We start from the raw sequence: 11,765 nt of genomic DNA on the forward strand, positions 1-11,765 counted from the left end.
TTGTAGAAGTAAAAATTAAAAAGAATGTGAAAAATATTTTAAGAAAAGAAAGAGAATAAAGTGTTTCTAATTATATTATTAATTTTTAAAATAAACAAAATTGAATTAAATTATAAGTAGAGAAGAATGACAGGTGGTGACAGAGGGAGATGAAGAGTTACCATTAAGATGTCGCCACGTGTCCATAGAACTGTCTTATAACGATGTCTTATCTAAATTTACAATAGAGTGGGGAGGTGGGATCCTCTGCTTCCAAGTCCGCTGGTTTCACATCTCCACATCACATCACAACCCTCCATCTCATCAACTTCCCTATCAATGCTGCCTACTCTAATTAACATAAACTCAACTATTTGATTTGGACTTTTTTCTTCTCTTTCTTATTAATAAAAATATTAAATGTGTTTTGAAAATTAGGATGTCTCAATCAAGGATTCAATATCAGTTTTAATTCTATGTGTGCTTCTCTACATTAATGGAGACTATACTATCTTTACTTTTTAAATCTCAATCATATATATATGAATTTTTCAAAATAAATTTATTTAGGTTAAATAATAATTAAATAATAAAATGCTGTGTGGGAGATGGAGTAAAATTAGTTAATATTTATCTATCAAAATTGTTGTCTAATTTGTCTCATCATTGACAATAAACAAACATTTGAGATATGTTGGCCACTTCAAATTGTAAATATTCTTTTTCCAAAGAAAAATCATACAGAGTGCATGGAAAAACTCTATTTCATGTACCAACCTCATTCTATTGTTTTAAAAAATAAACAACATTTTTTTGATAAATAATATCAAGTTTTCTTTTTTGAATTTCTTTTTAACTTTTTTAACATCGATTCTCCACGCAATTTAACAAAGAAAATAAAAATGAAGAGGAAGACAACTCATATCTTGAAAGTTCTTATTTCTTTAATATCATAATACATATTTTCTTATCGTTTTGGATGTGTTAATTCGTATATATATATTAAGTTGACTAAATAAAATGTTTAGTCGTATACGTCTTATTTTTAAGAGAACTTAAAAAGTCACATGAGCCAAAGTTTGGTACATGGATATTTATTTTGTGGAAGGAATGAATAATTGAATAATACAATATTAAAACATAAAAGATTATTATTAAGTTTGTTGGGCTAAGGTTAATTATAATAAAGGTATTTGATAGGGTTGTGATGTTGTAATCTAATTTCTTTTAGTAGGGTTGTTGATTAAGAAGAAGGGGAAAAGGTTGAATTTTGTTTAATTGCATTCTTTGGTTACACTCAAATTGAAGCAAAGTATAATTACTCTCATAATTAGGTAAACTTTCACTTAATAATTGTCATCTACTTCTCTTGGTAATGGCAATCTAATGGTTGATTATGTTATCTCCACTCTTTGCTTGTACCTATGAATTTGTTCCTTTTATAGTGGATCAACTTCCATTATTCACTTCACCTTCTTTATATATATATATATAGTTGAACTTTGTCACTATTTTAAAAATTAACTCGTTTTATTTTGATGTACTTTTAAAATTTTATTTTAATTACAGACATATTTGAACGTTGGTTTGAAGTTAATTTATAATAGATTTGAATAAATATAACCACCATACTTTTTAAGAAAAAACATATAATAAATATCTTTTCAAATTTTATAGAGGAAGGACTATAATTTTTTTTTAATTTAAAAGTTATTCACGAAATTTACAAGTTTTGTTTTTAGTTTTCTTTTTAAAATCATATAAAAATAGTTTAATTATCTAAAGTAAATATTTCATGTGAATTAAAACAAGGTTCGTGTTGACTTACCAAGGTTGATTTGCTTTCTATTTATTGCATATATATTTATGATAAAATAGATAATTATGTAAATTGCTTTATGTTACAATGTAAATAGAAAACTCATGCATAATTTACACAAAATAATAAGCACTCATAATTAAAAAGAAAAAGAAGTTGAATTAAACAATAAAAATATACAATATTGATACTTGTGAAATTATAGCTATTGAAAATCGGACATTGTGAACCAAGTGGTTAACTATCACTTTAGTTAATTATATCTCCCCGGGGAAGAAAAAAGAGAAGAGGAAGTAGCTCCGACAGTTAGCGGTGGCGCCGGCAGCAAAATGGCCTTTTACGCTTTATCGAAAGCTTCCAATGCCCTTCGACGGAATAAACCCGTTGAACGGTCGAACGACTCAACGGCTTATAATCTTAAATCACTGACCTTTGTTTCAAATTTAAAATTTACCCTCACTTTTTCTTCTTCCTTTTTCTCCCTTTTTCCATTCTGGAATTTTGCTTTTTTGCTTTTTTTATTTTATTTTATTGGGATTTACTTTGCTTTTGTATTTTTTAAAAACTATTTCAATTGAACTTTCAATCATTCTAATTTAGGAACTAAAACATAACCTTAAATTTTGATTACCTATTTTTAATTATCTTTCATAAATATAAATACTACTTATCTTTGTAGATTTCTAACAAAGTGGTTTTTTAAATTGTTAAAATTGAATGATCTTGAAAACAATAAAAGAAGACTTGGATCGCAAAGAGAATGAAGAATAATGCTTAGTTGAATTCTAATGTTTGATTTTTTTGAAAAGAAAAAAAAAACAAAAACAAAAAGAACATACTCAATTGTTTTAAGGGAAATATTCAATGTTGAGCTTATAATTTTCCACCTTCTAAACAAAAAGTACTAAAAGAAAAGATTCCTAGCCATCATTATTTAATAATATATCGTTTAGATATATGAAATATATGTATGAGTAGATGCCAAAAAGTATATATATTTGGAAGCTTTTGAGATTATTGTTGGGTTGTTGTTATAATAAAAAGATATATACATATGTAGATGTATCTTCAATTTTGTTTTATATAATAAAAAGTTGTGATATCTCTATTCTAACTTTTTCTTACTTCAAATAAACATGTGATCAGTATACAGAGATTTGAAATTTTAACTACTTAATTAATAATAAACAATATATAACAATAACTATTGAAGAATCTCAATATATATACACATACACACAAAGAATTCTTAAAAGGCATTATTTTAAAACACATTGAAAGAGAAAATTGTGTTGTCACGTTGTGGGATTCCATTTGTATCTCTGGCAAGGTGAGGAAGAAGCTCTACAAGACATTTTGGGATCTTCTTAGTGGAGAATCATTTTTAAAAGATTAGATCTGTTAATTAGTCTTTATTTATTTATTTTAGATATAAAAAAGGGAGAAAAGAGATTGATTTTTAAGCTTCAACTTCAATGTTATATATGTTTTTTTTCTTTAGAACAAGTAATTTTTAGCTTAATTATGCCAAGTTTTGTTGGAAAAAAATCATGGTGAATTTTAATATTTTAATTGAAATTAACTTTGTAAAAGTGCAATTTTGATTGAATTAATGAGTTTTTAACATCGTTTCTTTATTCTTTAACTAAACATGATAGATGAGTTTGAATGTAAATAAAAATGGTCATATTTATCTAAGTTTGGAAGCAAATTTAATGAAATTAAAAGTTCAATTAGTTGAGAATTAATACAACTTAATTGGATTTTTATTCCTTCTAGTGTGTGGTCAGATTTGTAATTGAGTTTTTTTAAAGTAGATTTGTCACAAATATTATACAATTAATTTAATTAAAATGTTACCAACAATTTTTTTTAATAAGTGTGTTAAATTGAGTATAGATTGATAAATGAGATATTAATTGTGGGTTAAAGGTTAACCATTCTTTTCTTCACTCTTATAGTTATTAAACTAAATATAATTACTATAAGTCAATATAGCTAACAATAAAATAGTGTACATTAAATAGAAATAATTTAAAATATCAAGTAGGGGTGTTGCGAGAATCGAACTCACGACCTCTCGCACCCGAAGCGAGAATCATACCACTAGACCAAACACCCACTCCCAAAATTATCAATTTATTATTGTAAAATATCATACTTTCCAATAGGGGTGTAAGTCTAACCCAACAACTCCGACTATCCAACTCGTATTATATCAGTTGGATTTGATTGAAAATTTTGATTTTTTTGAGGTTGGGTTTGGTCTCGAGTTGAGGTTGAGAAATTATAAGTATTTTGCTAAACAATCGTATAGTAAGTTAAATAATCGTATGAAAAATTAGTGAATCGTGTAAGAAGTAAATGATCGTTTGAAGGTAGAAAAAGCTAAAACAATTGCGTAAGAAGGTAAACGATCGTTTAGAAAACTGAATAATTCTGGAACGATCGTTGGGTTGGGAATGAAAAAACAAAAACAACTCAACCTAACCCAACTTATGTTTTACGAATTTGATTGAAAAATTAATCTGCGTTATTTGGGTTGCCAATCGAACCAATCTGAATATGGATTGAGTTGAAAATGTCTTCAAACTCAATTTAATTTGAATTATTTCCTTTTGTTTGATAAAATTTAGACTTTGATGGAGTGTGATGATGAGTATAAAAGTGCAACGATTCAAGTTGTTGTTCAAAGTTAGCATCACACACCACTTCATGTCTTGTCTCTTTTCAATATTATATATTATTGATAATTAAAACATTTATAAAAGATAATGAATTATATTGTTAACTTTTTGAAAGCTATAGAGAAATTCAAACGTATTTTTTAAAAATATAATTGAACCAAATTTATATATTCATATCTTACAAATACAAAGTCACAATCTGGATTTGAAGTAATATATTATAATATACAGAATTTGCAGCAGATTAAAATGTTGTGCTATAAATATGTTTTTATTTACCACATGTAATAGACAACAATTGGGATAATTTACCATATACTCATCCTCTACACTCATTTTTTTTTGTTACAAAGTAGAGAAAAGGTCAATAAAGAAACCAATTTGTTATATGAAAATCTATTATTGAATAATTGTTGTAAAGATATTGGTAAGGAGTGTTCAAATAATATGCTAATTCGAACAATTCGGACTACCTAACTCAAATTGTAAGGGTTGAGTTGAATTTTTTAATGTCTTTTTCAAGTTGAGTCGGGTTTAGGTTACATTTTTTAAAAACGTGGATGACCCAAACCACCCTGAATTTATAATATTATTAAAATATATATTACAACTTATAAATATTATAATTCATTCTTATTATTATAAAAGAATTAAGTTTAATAGATATGTTTAATTTTGATATTTATCATTTGAGTTTTACTTAGATTTTACGAGATTTTAGCTATTAAATTGTGTTCTAGACAAATTTAAGTATTTTAAGTTAATGAATAATATACTTAAGAAAAAGAAAAGAAAAAAAATTAATAACCCAACAACCCAACTCAATTTTTGAGAGTTGGATTAAAGATGTTGTTTGAGTTATTTGAGTTATCAATTTGACCAATTCGAAAACAAAAAAGTAGACTCAAACCCAACTTAACTCATTTACACTCCTAGATATTTCATACCGTTTGAACAACACTCATGTATTTTTCTCCTTAAATGTAGATTTTAACTAAATATTTCTAATAAATTGTTATAATTAAGTAGTTATCAACTTGACATAGTTTTTCAAAACACTAAAACAGTCTATAGGTGTGGTGAGACGAAGGAAATTTGAAGAAAAAATATTAGCATGTATAACAAAACAATATTTTCTTAAAAAATTGTGAATATCAAAAAGTTTATCGAAAAACCATACAAACCTATAAATGATATTGCTAGATTAGATATAATCTTTCTAAAACAGTGTCATACGTACCTAATTATTATTGTTAAAATTGTTGAGTATGACAATTAGTTGAATAAATGCTTCATTTCTGGTTAATCAAAACATTAACAACTGTATGTACACAACAATAAGTGGGATAGCCACTCAACCATTGACTTAAAAAAGAATAATAAAAATATACAAAGTATAAGAGTCGGACACTTCCCCTCTCAAGTTGGCTATAAATATCCGTTCATCACTCACAATTTATTACTCATTAAATCATACAAACATGTAACCAACAAAGACTTTGTTATAAGCATATATATTTATATTGCTAATTGAAATTGAAGCTTAAGAAAACTATCACTTATGTTTATCATGAACAAAATGACAATTATCTTCAATTAAATATGTTTATAAAAAAAAGATAGGTTTAGCTTGAAGTTGCAGAAATATAAGAAGAGAATTCAACCCTACTAACTCACAAGTTGGCTAATTAAAGTAATCATTCCATTCTTTTATTTTTTTTAAAAAAACTAAGAGCATGAAATAGTACTAAGGAGATAGACCATCCTATCAATAATAATTAGTGTTTATAAATTTAATTATAAAATATATATATATTTTGCTTGACTTTTAAGCTTACAAACAGTTATCAAAATCAAACAATTATCAAAAGAAGTTTAATAGTTATCAATCATATCATATAGGAATACGAAGATACCGTCTATCTTGACAACTTTTAAGTATTGATAAGCATTAAAAAGATGAGAAAATAGCACTAATTATTTAAAATAAAAAACGTAACCAAGACAACAATGGTTGCAACTGGTATATGTCGGTAGTGAAAGGAAAACCACTAAAGGATGTTTTCATTATAGTTACTACTCATTCTACATGTGCTAAAGGTACAAAATGTCTCAAACTATAAGAAATAAATAAGTGATACAAATTTTAACATTCTAAAAACTTTTTTGTTTTTCTATAATGTAACAATACAATAATTTGGACATTCAACCTCCATATCTAAGAAGAAAGATCCTACCCGTTATCGTTATTTGAGCTCATATTTGATTGAAAAATCAATATATTTTCATAAAGGTTGGTAAAAGTTGCATTTAAATCTTTTTAATATAGCTTAAAAAACTATAGGCACGTGGCACCACCCCAGTGTCACAATAATTAATTTTAAAATATACATTAGCTTTATTCTTAAATTAATGAGAAATTTTTCTTAGATGGAAAAAGGAAAAAAACAATTTTAATTTCATTTTACAATAACTTATTTTCTTAAAAGAAAAACTATGTTTGCTATATATTTTATTGAGTGGATTGTTACGAAGAACACAAGAATGAAACTATTTTGCTTAAAGTTTATAAATAGTTTTAATATTTTGTTATTTTATAAAATTAATTAATATACAACTTAGGGCTAATAAAGCTAAATTATTTCATAATAATTTTTAATCTTCTAAGAAAAGCTTTTCCATCCGTTTAAAATTGAACTTTAAGTAAATGATTAGAATTGATAATTTATATTGGTTAATAATGTCACAGTTTATAACTTAGAGGCAAAAAGTCAAAAAAAAAAAATCCCTAAGATACATTTAATAACAAAATATTTAAATAATGATGTATTTATTTTTGTCAACTGAAAAATAAACATCTAAGGAAATCTATCTAGCAGTAATAAGCATCTAGTGATAGAGATTGTACATTCAATCAAACTCAGAGGCAATAGATGGTAGAAAATGAGAACATATCAAACTTGAGTGGATTTGTGTATTTTGATTACTTTTTAAAGTGTGAATTTGAAAAAATGTTTTAAAAAAATTGAATTGTTTGGTAACTTTACAAAATGCATTTCTTAAAAAAGTGAGATCGATAAACAATCCATTTTAAAGAAAACACTCCGAACCAATTTTTTTAAAAAGTATGTATATAAACGCTTAAAAAGATTTAAAAAAAGGATAAGTATTTAAATTTTAAACTCGTGTTTTAAAAAAATGTATTCTTAAAAGTATATATTTTTCGTTAGATAATCAAAATGCACTTTAAGTCCTAGTTATTTATGGGTTTGTATCCACAACTTGATAGGAAAAATGAGCAATATTAATAAGTAAAATCCAACTTTATAGTCAAAAGCAAATAGATAACGGTTGTACCTACTACTTGATTCCTCATTTTATTACATAATACAACAATAGCAATTCAATTTTCTTTAAAATAAAGTCAAATTTTTTTACTCCATAACGTTTTTTAATTGAACAATTTAGTGAGTTGTATAAAGATAGGTGCAATTTAGCCCGCACTCAAATAAAAAAGTCAATTGAACTTTTTTAAAAAAGTACAATAAGTTGTATAGTATTATTAAAACACGAGGAAAAAAAACGTATAATTGAGAAGTGAATTGAGCATACGAAAAAAAGCATTTATTTTTTTCAAACAAAACCACTAGAGAAGTGATATGGAAAAAAGGATGGTTGAAGTGGAAGTGGAAGTGGATGATTCTATTTTCACCTTTTTAAGGACTTTTGGGGAATAAGCAATGAATGTTCATTGAGAAAAAAGAAGAGAGATTCAAAGGAATGGTTGACAATGGAATTGATCCAAGAAGAAGAAGACAAAAGCTTAGGGCTCAATAAAGGGTAGGGTGGGCCTTAATCTTAGGTCAAAAATTAATGGCTCAATCCTTCAAAAGGGCCAATTACCTTAAAAACTATGCTCTCTCTCTCACGTACTTTCCATCATTAAACCATGAAGGTCTCATCAAAATAAGCTTCATGTAAGGTTGAAGTTGGAATTTATGGTATTAATAGTGTTCTTTTAAGACAATTTTTATCTAGGTTTAGCCCACACTCTCGGCTATTATAAGATTCTAGGTTAAAATATTTTCGTTCCGTAGAACTAAAGGATGTGACATTTTAAAAAGTTGTTTTTTTTTTCTTTTGTAATATAAAACACGTTTCTCTTTTAGTATGGGAGAGGTAGCGATCAAATCTTTCGCATGAATTGGATAGTGAATCTGATCTTTTCTAGCAAAAAAAAAAGTGAATATGAGGATTTGAACTTCGAGTCTCAAGAAAATGAATATATTTCAATTGTTGTTGTGTTGTCTTATACCGTTGAATGTTTTTCTAGATTGTTAAAAGTTTCAACGAAGTAGCTAGATTGATCTCTCAGCAACATAAATAAATAAAGTAACGAGGAAATGCGATAAATTTTGCGAAATTGGAATATTGTGAAGCATATTCATACATCAAAAGTTTTAAAAATTAAAATTAATGTGATAATGAAAAGAACATCAAGGCCCATGCTGTCCACTAAACTGATATTGTTTTGAATTATTTATCAATAAAGCATAAGCCATGCATTATTCATTGGCTGATTCCTTTTCTTTTTTTTCTTTTCCTAAAAAATATTGCCCCACCTTTGAATTTTTATTTGTTTGACATATTTTTAAAAACGTTTTATATTGTTTCATTAATTATAAAGTATATATTAACTTTTCCAAATATATAAATTAAATAACAATATTTACTACCATCTATCACAAATAGATATAATTGAATATGAAATTTTACTGCATTATTTTGATAAATAATTTTTAGTAGTTTTATCTTTTATAATAATTTAATATCTAAAAAACAAAGCTAATTAAGATACTATACTTAAATTATAGATTTATTATTTAAAAAAAGAATATATATATATATATATATATATTAATATATATATATATAATTATATATATATATATATATTTATTTATTTATTTATTTAACATTCAAAATACAAATATTGTGGTTAATAACATATTTGTTAGTTCTTAATTGAATATGTTTATTAGTTATGCATAAATATCTAAGGTGTCTTTAATTATGTATTGGTTTAAATGAACTAATGGATACTAACCTTCAAAATTAGTTTAATAAGATCAGAGCTTTTAGTCAAAATTCAACCGTTTTTATTATTGAATTTAGATGCAAGTAAATTTAATTTCCACAACAAAACTTACAAATAAATTTATAATAGAAAATATTAATGAATGTTTTTCCTTAAATATAAAATGAACGTAAAACGTCTACTACGATAAAATGCAATAAACTATTAATTGTTTCTATTATGACAGATATGGATATATGTAGTAGTCTGTTACCGTCTTTTAACTATGATATTTTATTGTATTTATAAATATTTTTATTATTCTATCGAATAAGAGATTTGAACCTTTAACTTTTTTTTTTTCGAAAATGTCAGCCTCAAAAATAATGCAAAGACAATCATATCTATCAAAGAATTAAACTATTAATATTTGAAATGATCGATCTTATCTACCGAAAGAGGGTTAAATTGAGACAATAATTTCAAATTAAGACAAAACTAACGTACATTTAATTGTCAAGTTGAGAACATTTAGACCACATACATATAGCCTAGAGAGAGCCCCTTGCTCTCTTTTGGTAGAGCAGGAGGCCATTGTAGTCAACTCACTCAAATATTTATTACATTGATCAATTAGCCATGGTGCAAGATTATTGTGATGCTAAAATATAGACTTAGCAAAGATAATATAGCTTATGGTAAAATATATATATGATCACAGCAGGGAAACTTTTGTGTTTATACATGTATATATCCAATCGTAATTCGACATGGGGCTCGAGATAATAAATGTATTAGAAAAGTAGTACATGAAAAATGAATTAAGAGCCTTGTATTACTACACATGGTCTAATATACATTCGATTATTACTGAGGATAAATAGATTTTGATTCAATTTATAATATTTGTTTAAAACGATTTTTCATATTATACATTTTAGATATCCACTTACTTTCTATGTATTATTGTTTCCTTTTATGAATATAGTCAATAGTATACTAACATGACCTATAGTTAGTTTGATGAATAAGAGTATATATATATATATATATAATAAAGGGTGATTGAAATTAATATAAGGTTCCAAAAGATCCCACCAAGAGGGTTAGATATTATTCATCTTGTCTCTTTTCTTTAAAGTGTTTAAAACTCTACTGATTCTTAATTGCATTTAACCCTTTTTAAAAAAGTCAATAGCTTTAGATAGTTAATCAAAATGTTTAGCTAAATATACATTAAAAAAAGGGTGTGAATAATGGAAAAACATACACACAAAATATATATATCTTATCAACTTGTGTTAAAAAGTCAATGAAGAAAAGTGGAAGCTTTATGTTCTCCCTTCTCTTCTTACTTTCCATTATATAAATTTCCCCCACAATTTGTGAATAAAGATGAAAACAAAAACTTCTTTCTCTCTTCACCTTCTTAACAAAAAAAAATATGTTGAAGAATAGGGTGCCATCTTTGAAGAAAGTAGCCAAAGGGAACAACGGGGAGCGACGACATGAGGATTCTCTACTAGCGTCGGAGATGGAGGCGGGCGGGGGACGATGCCCTACACCGAGGGGGTGTGTGGCTTTGTATGTGGGAGAAGAATGCAGGAGATTTGTGGTACCAACTAGGTTTCTTTGTCACCCACTTTTCAAGATGGTGTTGGATAAAACCTATAAGGAGTTTGGATTTAATCAGAAAAGTGGTCTTGTGGTTTCTTGTAGTGTTTTTGCTTTCCAAGAGATTTTGAACACTATTGAAGCCAATCATGGTAGCTTCCATTTTGGTGAACTTGTTCATGAGTTCCTTTGATCCAAGCTTTATGGGGTTCTTTTTTGTTAGTGTTTGAGTGGAAATAGAAAAAATATCAATTGTATACTTTATATGATTTTGGCAATTTCCACTTTGGTTAAAATACCTCTAAATCTCTGTATATATTGGTTTCTTTCAGGATGTCTACTTTCTTTTAGTTTGAGTTTAAAAATGGTGAAAAGGAAAGATTACAAAATGATAAATACGATCAACTAAATAATTATAGAGATTTCATGTAGTTTTATTGGAGCTAGAGGATAATAATTTGGAGCTTCAAGAATTATGACGAGAGACTCAAAAACGATACAGCCCAACTAAAATATTGAATTGTTTTGAGACTAATTATTATTGAGATATTATATAGTTTATTTGTTATCATCTTTTCGAACGAGGATG

At 26.4% G+C, this 11,765-nt stretch overlaps 1 non-coding gene across 1 annotated transcript; it reads right to left on the reverse strand.

The window, feature by feature from the left end:
- Positions 1 to 3,847: 3,847 nt before the first annotated feature.
- Positions 3,848 to 3,919, reverse strand: TRNAP-CGG. Its single transcript has one exon. It is a non-coding gene; the product is annotated as a tRNA-Pro (tRNA).
- Between the last annotated feature and the right edge of the window lie 7,846 nt (positions 3,920 to 11,765).

Source organism: Cucumis sativus, chromosome 3 (genome assembly GCF_000004075.3).
Source record: "Cucumis sativus cultivar 9930 chromosome 3, Cucumber_9930_V3, whole genome shotgun sequence".
NCBI classification, from domain to species: Eukaryota; Viridiplantae; Streptophyta; class Magnoliopsida; order Cucurbitales; family Cucurbitaceae; genus Cucumis; species Cucumis sativus.